Genomic DNA, 11,201 nt, shown 5'->3' with positions numbered 1-11,201 from the left:
ATGAGGGTAATATCTTGCAAAATAGTCAAGAGTTTAGAGTTTTTCCATGATTTTATTTTTGATGTTTATGGAATTTTTATGGAAGAATATGAGTTCTAGGTGGGTTATAAACAACTTTTGTGAAAGGTGTTGGCATGAAAATACTTAAAGGGGCTATTTTGCATAGGTTGCAAAATAAAGGATAAGTGTGTAAAATATTGAGAATTTGAGATTTATATAGTAGTAAAAAGAGTTTAGCTAGGCTTCAAATGCAAATAAATTCGATGAAAATCGATTTTTGAGTATAGGGGCAAAATGGTCATTTTTTCAAAGTCTAGGGGCAAAATGGTTATTTACCAAAGAGGTGAATTATGATTGTTTAATTCTAATTAGTGACTAAATGAGTGCATATTGTCATTATAGATCAAGACTTGCCAAATATGAACCTAGATCGGGGCAAGGCCAAGCAAACTGACTAAACCGAATAGTGGAGTACTTTTTGTAAACCGAGGTAAGTTGTATGTAAATAATACAACTACATCATTAATATTCATAGTCATATAGTCATTGAATTGATATTGCCTGAGTTATTAAGTTATGAAATGAGAAGACCTAGAAATGTTTGAGATAATAGAGATATCCCTTTGAAACTTTAGGACACGTATCGGTAATATATCCCATGTTAGAGGCTCAGTGAATATCCAGTAGTATCCCAAACGTTTCAGTGGTGAGAGTTATAGATCAATTTTGATATAGAAGGAATAATCATGTTATGAGTGTTATAGGTACCTATATGGTAAGCATGAGTATCGAGCTTAATATAGAAAATGTAGCTCGAGTAGATGACAAAGAGTAAGTTGAGTTATGTTTACATTTGAGCATAATAAGTAATGGTGAGACTGTTGTTGTATATTTATTTATATGCAACATACTAAGCTTTATGCTTACCATCTCACTTTTCCCTTTTCTTTCAATGTTATCTAGTTAGCTCGATGGTCCCTTGAAGTCAGAGATATCAATCACGCTATTGTCTGCAACATTCGGTATAGTTTGATTTATATTTTTGAAGGTGGCATGTATAGGGCTAGACTAGGATGTTATATCATGAGAATTGTTTATGCATTTTGGCTTACGTCAAAAGCCCTTTTTTTGTATTAAGCCTAGAATAATGGCTATTATTCATTTGATGAATGCATATGATGTTCTTTCTATGGTTGAATTAATGTCCATTGGGATGAGATGTGTATATTGAAATAATCTTGTGTAGGTTGTGCAATTTAGGTGACAAAAGGGCTTGGAAAATAGCCAAATTTGTCCACATGGGTAAGACACACGGGCGTGTGTCTAGGCCGTGTATGAAACACGATCCACATCCATGGGTGTGTGTTATGGTCGTGTGTCCCCTGCACTTAAAATTTTAAGGTCTTTATTGCACGCGGGCATGTGTCCATGCCGGGCTAAAAAATCAGTATACATGCTGGTGGCACACGGGCGCCAGTGAGGAGCTATGCTATACGAGCCCGAGAAGAGGCAGAGTCTCCAGATATGATCACGGGTACCTTTTCTATTCACGATATAACTATTCTCTCTTTAATTGACCCGAGATCTACCCACTCTTCTATATGTATGCATTTGATACCTCGTATAGACATGCTTATAGAGTCCACTGAGTTTGCCATGATAGTGTCTAACCCATTAGGCAAGCATGTATTAGTGGACCAAGTATGTAGAAATTGTCCTTTAACGATTAGAGGCCATTGTTTTCCAGCCAACTTGATGTTGTTGCCGTTTAATGAATTTGATGTAATTCTTGGGATGGATTGGCTGACCTTCCATAGCGTTGTAATAGATTGTGGAAGAAAATTAATTCAGTTAAGATGTGAGGATGATAGTGTTTTGCGAGTCGGGCTAGATAACTCAGATAATCTGCCTGTAGTAATATCGTCTCAGACCACTGAAAAATACTTAAGAAAAGGTTATTAAGCTTACCTAGCTTTTGTGATAAATACTCCAGTATGCAAGTCGAAAATTGAGTCAGTACCAATGGCTTGTGAGTTCATAGATGTCTTTCCAGAGGAGTTACCAGGGTTACCCCCAGAGAGAGAAATTGAGTTCAATATTGAGTTGGCTCCTGGTACGACGCCAATCTCAATTGCACCGTATAGGATGGCTCTCACTGAATTAAAGGAGTTGAAAGTACAGTTGCAAGAGTTAACAGACAAAGGTTTTGCTAGACCGAGTTATTCACCTTGGGGTGCTCCAGTACTTTTTGTGAAAAAGAAGGAAGGGTCGATGAGGTTATGTATCGACTACAGACAGCTTAACAAAGTGACAGTAAAGAACAAGTATCCTTTGCCGAGGATCGATGATCTCTTAGATCAACTGAGGGGAGCTATAGTATTTTCTAAAATAGATCTAAGATCGGGTTATTACCAGTTAAGGGTCAAGGATCAAGACGTGCTGAAGACTACTTTTCGGACTAGATATAGACATTACGAGTTTCTTGTCATGACTTTTGGATTAACGAATGCCCCGATAGTGTTTATGGACTTGATGAACTGTATCTTCTGACCATACTTGGATAGGTTCGTTGTTGTTTTCATAGATGACATACTGATTTATTCGCGTGATGAGAGTGAGCACGCGAAACATTTGAGGACTGTGTTACAGATTCTGAGAGATAAACAGCTTTATGCTAAGTTTAGTAAAAGTGAGTTTTGGCTCAATGAAGTTGGATTCCTAGGACACGTGGTGTCAGGTGACGGGATTAGAGTCGACCCAAATAAGATTTCATCTATTCTGGAGTGGAAACCATCGAGGAATGTAATAGAGGTTCATAGTTTTCTGGGGCTAGCGGGGTATTACAGACGCTTTGTAAATGGATTTTCTATGATAGCTACTCCGCTAACGAGACTATTGCAGAAAGATACGCAGTTTGAATGGACATAAGAGTGTCAGTAGAGTTTTGAGAAATTAAAGGCTTTGTTGACTGAAGCCCCAATTTTAGTGCAATTGGAGTCAGGCAAAAAATTTGTAATTTATAGTGACGCCTCCTTGAATGGTTTAGGGTGTGTACTCATGCAAGAAGGCAAGGTTGTGGCCTATGCCTCGAGACAGCTAAAACCACAGGAGAAAAATTATCCAACCCATGATTTAGAGCTAACAGCTGTAGTGTTCGCCTTAAAGATTTGGCAAGACCATTTGTACGGAGAGAAATGTAGGGTGTTTACCGACCATAAGAGTTTAAAGTACTTGATGACTCAAAAGGAGTTGAATTTGAGGCAACATTGATGGTTAGAACTATTAAAAGATTATGAGCTGATCATCGAGTACCATCCAGGAAAGGCGAATGTAGTCACTGATGCCTTGAGTAGAAAATCGTTGTTTGCCTTGAGAGCTTTGAATACGCAGTTGACCGTCTTCAAGGATGGCTCGATGTAGTCACAGACTTTTCTTCATGAAATCCGAGAAGCTTAGAAAGATGATGATAAGTTTCAAGCTAAGAAGAATCAGATTGATATCGACGGATGTTTAATGTTCAAAAATAGAATTTGTGTGCCTAAAGATAGTGAGCTCATCCAGAAGATTTTACGAGAAGCGCATAGTGGTAGTTTATCCGTCCACCCGGGTAGTGTAAAGATGTATAACGGCCTGAAGAAAATGTATTGGTGGTCGGGAATGAAAAGGGATATTTCCGAGTTTGTTCCCAAGTGTCTAGTGTGTCAGCAAGTAAAGGCTGAATACCAAGTACCTTCTGGGCTACTTCAGCCTATTATGGTTCCAGAGTGGAAATGGGATCGTGTCACCATGGATTTCGTGACCAGATTGCCATTAAACCCGAAAAAGAAAGATGCTGTATGGGTTATTGTCGATAGATTAACTAAGTCAGCTCACTTCATACCAATGCGTATAGACTACTGTCTCGAGAAATTAGCTGATTTGTATGTTTCCGAGATTGTGAGGCTTCATGGTGTACCGTTGTCGATTGCTTCAGACCGAGACTCGAGATTCACCTCGAGGTTTTGGAAGAAGCTACAAGAGGCTCTAGGAACCAAGTTAAGTTTCAGTACAACTTTTCATCCATAGACGGATGGGCAACCGGAAAGAGTGATACAGATTTTAAAAGACATGCTAAGATGCTATGTTCTCGATTTGCAAGGAAGCTGGGAAAAATACTTACCATTGGTTGAGTTCGCCTACAACAACAACTATCAGTCAAGTATGAAAATAGCACCTTATGAAGCTTTGTACGGGCAAAAGTGTCGAACGCCGTTATACTGGACAGAGTTGAAGAGAGTCAGATTCACGGGGTTGAATTAGTCAGAAAGGCTGAGGAAAAAGTTAAAGTGATTCGAGAATGCCTAAGAGCCGCTTCGGATAGGCAGAAATCCTACGCAGATTTGAAACGAAAGGAGATCGAGTTTGAGACTGGTGATAAAGTATTCTTGAAAGTTTCCCCTTGGAGGAAAGTCCTCAGATTTGGTAAAAAAGGCAAGCTGAGTCCTCGTTTCATAGGACCTTATGAAATTACCGAGAGAATAGGGCCTGTTGCCTACAGATTGAATTTGCCGCTAGAGTTAGAAAAGATTCACGATGTGTTTCACGTGTCCATGTTACGCCGATACAGATCTGACCCTTCGCACGTAATTGCGCCTACTGAAGTTTAGATTCTTCCATATATGACTTATGGTGAAGAACCAGTTAAGATCTTAGCTCGAGAAGTTAAACAGTTAAGAAATAAGAATATACCACTTGTGAAAGTTTTGTGGCATAGACATGGGGTCGAGGAAGCTACATGGGAACCCGAAGATTCTCTGAGATAGTAGTACCCAAACTTATTTACCGGTAAGATTTTCATGGACAAAAATCCCTAAGAGGGGAGAAATGTAACTGCTCGATTTAGGGCCTAGTAAGAATAGTGGTCTCGGGACCATGAATCTGAAGTTAGAAAAATTATTTTATTATTTTGATAAAGTTATAGTATGATTTAATTAGTGCATGAAAAATTTGGTGAGCTAATTTTAATGTTTTCAAGCCCGATTGCGAAAAAGGACTAAATTGCATAAAAGGAAAAAGTTTTAATTTAATACCCAAATGTGTTGAATAGCTAAAGAACTTAAATTGAAGGCTTTTAAAGAGCAATTACACCCTTTTATTAATGTTGGTCGGCCATGTGAATGATTTTAAGCAAATAGTCAAAGTATTAGGTGGATGATGTCATGTTTTGGTGATAAAATAATGCCTAAAAGCCTAGCTATCATTTCTTTCTTCTCCATCTCTCTTCTCCACCAAAAATATCAGCTAAAATGGAGTTTTGAAGGCAGAAAATTTTCAGCAACTTAAAGCTCACACAAGTAAGTGATTCTCACACCCTTTGTTGATAATTTTTGCATTTTTGAAATCCTTGAAGCATGGGCCTTCAAATGAGGGTAATATCTTACAAAATAGTCAAGAGTTTAGAGTTTTACCATGATTGTATTTTTTATGTTTATGGAGTTTTTATGGAAGAATATGAGTTCTAGGTGAGTTATAAACAACTTTTGTGAAAGGTGTTGGCAAGAAAACACCTAAAGGGGTTATTTTGCATAAGTTGCAAAATAAAGGATAAGTGTGTAAAATATTGAGAATTTGAGATTTCTATAGTAGTAAAAAGAGTTTAGCTAGGCTTTAAATGTAAATAAATTTGATGAAAATTGATTTTCGAGTATAGGGGCAAAATGGTAATTTTATTAAAGTCTAGGGGCAAAATGGTCATTTTACCAAAAAGGTGAATTATGATTGTTTAATTCTAATTAGTGACTAAATGAGTGCATATTGTCATTATAGATCAAGACTTGCCAAATCTAAACCTAGATCGGGGGAAGACCAAGCAAACCGACTAAACTGAATAGTCGAGTACTTTTTGTAAACTGAGGTAAGTTGTATGTAAATAATACAACTACTTCATTAATATTCATATTCATATAGTCATTGAATTGATATTGCCTGAGTTATTAAGTTATGAAATGAGAATGCCTAGAATTATTTGAGATAATAGAGATATCCCTTTGAAACTTTAGGATATGAATTGGATATTCGTGCCAAGGTATTGGATGAATACAGAGATAGCTAGTGTAAGACGTGCCTGGGACATGCATCGACATAGAGATAGCCAGTGTAAGACCATGTCTGGGACATGGCATCGGCATAGAGATAGCCAGTGTAAGACCATGTTTGGGACATGGCATCGGCACAGAGATAGCCAGTGTAAGACGTGTCTGGGACACGCATCGGCTAAAAGTTGTGCTAGTGTAAGACATGTCTGGGACATGCATCAGCACGCATATAGGAGTGCCAGTGTAAGACATGTCTGGGACATGCATCAGCCTCGACAGAGATAGCCAGTGTAAGACGTGTCTGGGACATGCATTGGCAATATATCCCATGTTAGAGGCCCAGTGAGTATCCAGTAGTATCCCAAACGTTTCAATGGTGAGAGTTATAGATCAATTTCGATATAGAAGGAATAATCATGTTGTGAGTGTTACAGGTACCTATATGGTAAGCATGAGTATCGAGCTTAATATAGAAAATGTAACTCTAGTAGATGACAAAGAGTAAGTTGAGTTATGTTTACATTTAAGCATAATAAGTAATGGTGAGACTATTATTGTATATTTATTTATATGAAACTTACTAAGCTTTATACTTACCCTCTCTCTTTTCCCTTTTCTTTCAGCGTTATCTAGTTAGCTCGAGGATTCCTTGAAGTCAGAGATATCGATTACACTATTGTCCGCAACATTCGGTATAAGTTTGATTTATATTTTTGAAGGTGACATGTATAGGGCTAGACTAGGATGTTATATCATGAGAATTGTTTATGTATTTTGGCTTAATTCAAAAGCCCTTTGTTTTGTATTAAGCTTAGAATAATGGCTATTATTCATTTGATGAATGCATATGATGTTTTTTCTATGGTTGAATTAATGTCCATTGGGATGAGATGTGTATATTGAAATGATCTTGTGTAGGTTGTGCAATTTGGGTGACAAAAGGGCTTGGAAAATAGTCAAATTTGTCCACACGGGTAAGACACACGAGCGTATGTCTAGGCCATGTGTGACACACGATCCACGTCCATGGGCGTGTGTTATGGTCGTGTGTCCCCTGCACATAAAATTTTAAGGTCTTTATAGCACACGGGCAGGCCACACGGGCGTGTGTCCATGCCGTGCTAAAAAGTCAGTAGACATACTGGTTGCACACGGACGAAAGACACGGCCATGTGTCTCAGCTGTGTGAAGGATACGGTCGTAAGGCACGGGCGTGTGCTTTAGCTTTACTGTTTTGGCAAAATACCCAGGTTTTCAGACACGGGCTAGGGACATGGGCGTGTCCCAAAGCGCACGGCGTGTGCTCTATACCCACATGGGCGTGTGGAACATTGATGCAAGAAATTTTTCTAAGTTTTAAACGAGTTTCAGGTTAGGTCCCGAACTAACCTGAATGTATGTTTAAGGCCTCGCAAGCCCGCATAAGGGATATATTACATAAGAAAGGAAACTTTTTAAATTGTTTAAGGTTTCGTGGCCTATTTTATATAGTTGATTGAGTTTTAGTCAGGTAATACCTTGAACCCTATTCTGGAGTCGGATACGGGCGAGGGGTGCTACATCTTCCAAGGGCCTTTTTACAAGCATCTTTAAACAGCTAAAATGCTGATTTTGGTTAGCATATGGACCGTTCTAGGCTGCCCAATTTGTGGCTTGTTCGATTCACTCAATATGGTTCAACCAGTGTGGTTCAATTGGACTCTTTCTCCATAATTAATTAAAAATAATTTATTTAACCCAAATTAAATAGGGAATAAATTAAAATTAATTAAATTATGAATTAATACATATTTTGGACTATCTTAGGCTGGAAATTAATGTGCCTCGATACTTCAAATTGCTTCTCGATTTTGTGCTTCATACGTGATATTCGTGACAAGTTTCAAATATTTATAATGAATCGTTCTTGAAAATAACTATTATCATGATGGAGGCAAGTGTACCTATCGAACAGTAGTATAGCTTTAGGAAGATCGGATTGTCGAACCTAAAGGAACTAAAAGTACTAGTATTAACTTTCTTTCTATTATCTAGCCTAAAAAATAAAAGGGTTTTGTTTATCTAACTAATTAATTAAACTAAGAAATCACAGAAAAGAAATTTGGGGAAAATACTTTTTGGAAACTCGATTGATTAAGACAATACCTAAGGAAAAATCCACCTAGATTTCACTTGTTATTTGACTCTAAATTGGACGATTTATTCATTCAACTTGTTCCGTAGTGATCCCTAAGTTATATTATTATCTCTCTCGAGACTAACAACGTCCAACCCTAGATTGAATAATTGAAATCTCTTTCTATTTTTACACCCTAAGGTTATATTAACCCGATCTATGGATCCTTCACCTTAATCCGAAAAATCTTGTCACCCTATCTCTAGGCCAGCAATCAACTCGACTTAATTATGACAAATTTACTCTTAGACAGGGTTTATTCCTCCTCTGAATAAGAGCATTAACTTGAATCAATGTCCTAAAATATTAAAATAAGAATTAAGAACACATAATTAAGAATAAGTCAAATATTTATCATGCAATTCAGATAATAATAACAAAATTCGTCTTAGGTTTCATTCCCCTTAGGTATTTTGGGGATTTATTACATAACTAAAAGGGAAAACATCTTAGAAGAATAAAAGACACAAAACATAAAGAAAACCCAAAACTCCTGAAGGAAAATTGAGGAGAGATCTTCAGTCTTGATGATAAATCTGGCTTCTGAGATGGGTCAATCGGCTTTCTTCGAGTAATTCCTTGCTTCCGCCTCTCTGTCTCCCTCTTCTCCTCTTCTAGGGTGTATTTATAGGCTTTGGAATGCCTTAGAGCCCTCAAAAGTGGCCTTTTTAGAATAAGACTCTGCTTGGGGTCGACAAGGACACGCCAATGTGCAATGTAACACCCCGTACCCGAGACCGCTGCCGGAGTCGGACACGAGGGGTTAACGGGCTTAAACCACTCATTTTCACAGTCCATTTAAAAAATTTCAGGCAGTTGGCTAAGCTGCGTCACACACCTTAAAAATCATATCTTGAGTTCCAAAACTCGAAAATCAGTTTCATAATTTTTCCCTGAAACTAGACTCATATGTCCATCTACAGATTTTTTTCTAGAATTTTTGGTCGGGCCAATTAGTACAGTTTATTAGTTAAAGTCCCCCATGTTACAGGGATCGACTATACTGACATTTGCGCATTACGCTTGGATATCTCCTTGTACAGGGCTTCAATACTGATGCCGTAGTCCGTAGACTCGACTCGGATTATCTCGTTTTTTGCGCATTACGCTTACATATTTCTGGGCCAACATTGCTGATATTACAGCTGGCAACCCCTTTAAGTCCGTAGACTCAACTCGGATTATCTCGTTATTTGCGCACCTCAAATCAATACTCTTGCTTTTGCAATTCACAACTGCATCATGCACGGTCAACCAATCCAAACCAAGAATAACATCAAATTCATCGAACGGAAAAAGCATCAAGTCCGCCGGAAAACAGGAACCTCGAATTACTAGGGGGCATTTCTTACACACTTTGTCAACAAGCACGAACGACCCAAGGATTTGACACCGAATTATGAACTCAGAGACTCAATAGGTAAAGTCTTCTTTGGATGCTAAGGTTTCGCATATATAAGAATGAGTAGAACCGGGTCAATCAAAGCAATCACATTAGTATCAAAGAGAGTGAAAGTACGGTAATAACATCCGGCGAGGAAGCATCCTCGCGTGCGCATATGGCATAAGCCCTAGCAGGAGCACGAGCCTCAGATCTGGTGGTAGCATCTCTAGATCCTCTCGACCGCCGCTAGCATTGCCGTAATCCTAGATGGTCTACCCCGAGCAGTGGTAGCACCGGTTTCCCACTCGATTTACGCTCGCTCGCACAATCTCGGGCAATCTTTGATAAAGTGGTGGTGACCCGCACTTGTAACAGAGCGGTCATGGAACCTACAACTCCCGAATGCCATTTACCACAATATCGGCATTCCACTGTCTCGACGGTCATTTCCAACACCGGCGATCAAGTGACTCGTGTGCTCACGGGGTCGATCGTGATCTCGTCTAGAAAAGCCCGAAGTGTCCCTAGACCGCCCAAGCCATCTCTAAATTTCTTCGATGATTGTGGGAAGGGCTTCCCAAGACCTCTTCGAAACTCCCTTGCTCCCACCTCAGCTTTTCTTTTCTCCATATCGAGCTCCTCGGCCTTGCAAGCTCGCTCAACAAGTACTACAAATTCTCGGATTTCCAAGATGCCAACATACGACTTTATATCATCATTTAGTCCATCCTCAAACGTTTACACATTATGGCTTCGAGGAAATGCATTCTCGCATGCGTCTGGCTAAGCCTCACAAATATTCGCTCATAGTCGGAACCGACATGGAACCTTGTTTGAGTTCAAGAAATTCCTTCCGCTTTTGGTCAATGAATCTCGATCGATATACTTCTTTCGAACTTCGGTTTGGAAGAACTCCCAAGTTACTTGCTCTCTAGGCACAACAGAAGTCAACGTATTCCACCAATAGTAGGCAGAATCATGTAGCAAGGAGATAGTACACTTTAGGCACTCATCGGGTGTGCAAGATAGCTCATCGAGTACCCGAATAGTGTTGTCCGACCAAAATTCAGCTTGCTCGGCATCATCGCTATCCGTAGCCTTAAATTCAGTAGCCCCGTGTTTTCGGATTCTATCAACTGGGGGCTTATTTGACCTTATTTGGTCAGTTACCGGAGGCATTGTAGGTGCGGGGGTGGTATTTGTCGGGAATGGAGGTTGTGGAACAACCGTATTAGTTCGAATGTATTGGTTGAACCAATCATTCATCACGCTATAAAAAGCTTGCCTAGCCTCATCATTCGGATTGCTAGCAATAGGTTGAGAGTCCGCCGGTGCTATCCCTTGCGCGGGAGCAGGCGCTACACTCTCAAGATCATCAGCTACCGCTCGGTCGGGATCGGGATCCATTACTATAAACAAACACATTTGCAAATGTCAGAAATCACCACACTATCAAATAATCACATAAAATGGCATGTATAGCTAGACCCAAACGCATTACGGTAGTCCTAGAATCGACTAAACCGTAGTTCTGATACCAATAAAACTGTAACACCCCGTACCCGAG

Source organism: Gossypium arboreum, chromosome 11, assembly GCF_025698485.1.
Source record: "Gossypium arboreum isolate Shixiya-1 chromosome 11, ASM2569848v2, whole genome shotgun sequence".
Taxonomy (NCBI): Eukaryota; Viridiplantae; Streptophyta; class Magnoliopsida; order Malvales; family Malvaceae; genus Gossypium; species Gossypium arboreum.
The sequence above is the reverse complement of the archived record's forward strand: the minus strand, read 5'-3'. Positions refer to the sequence as shown.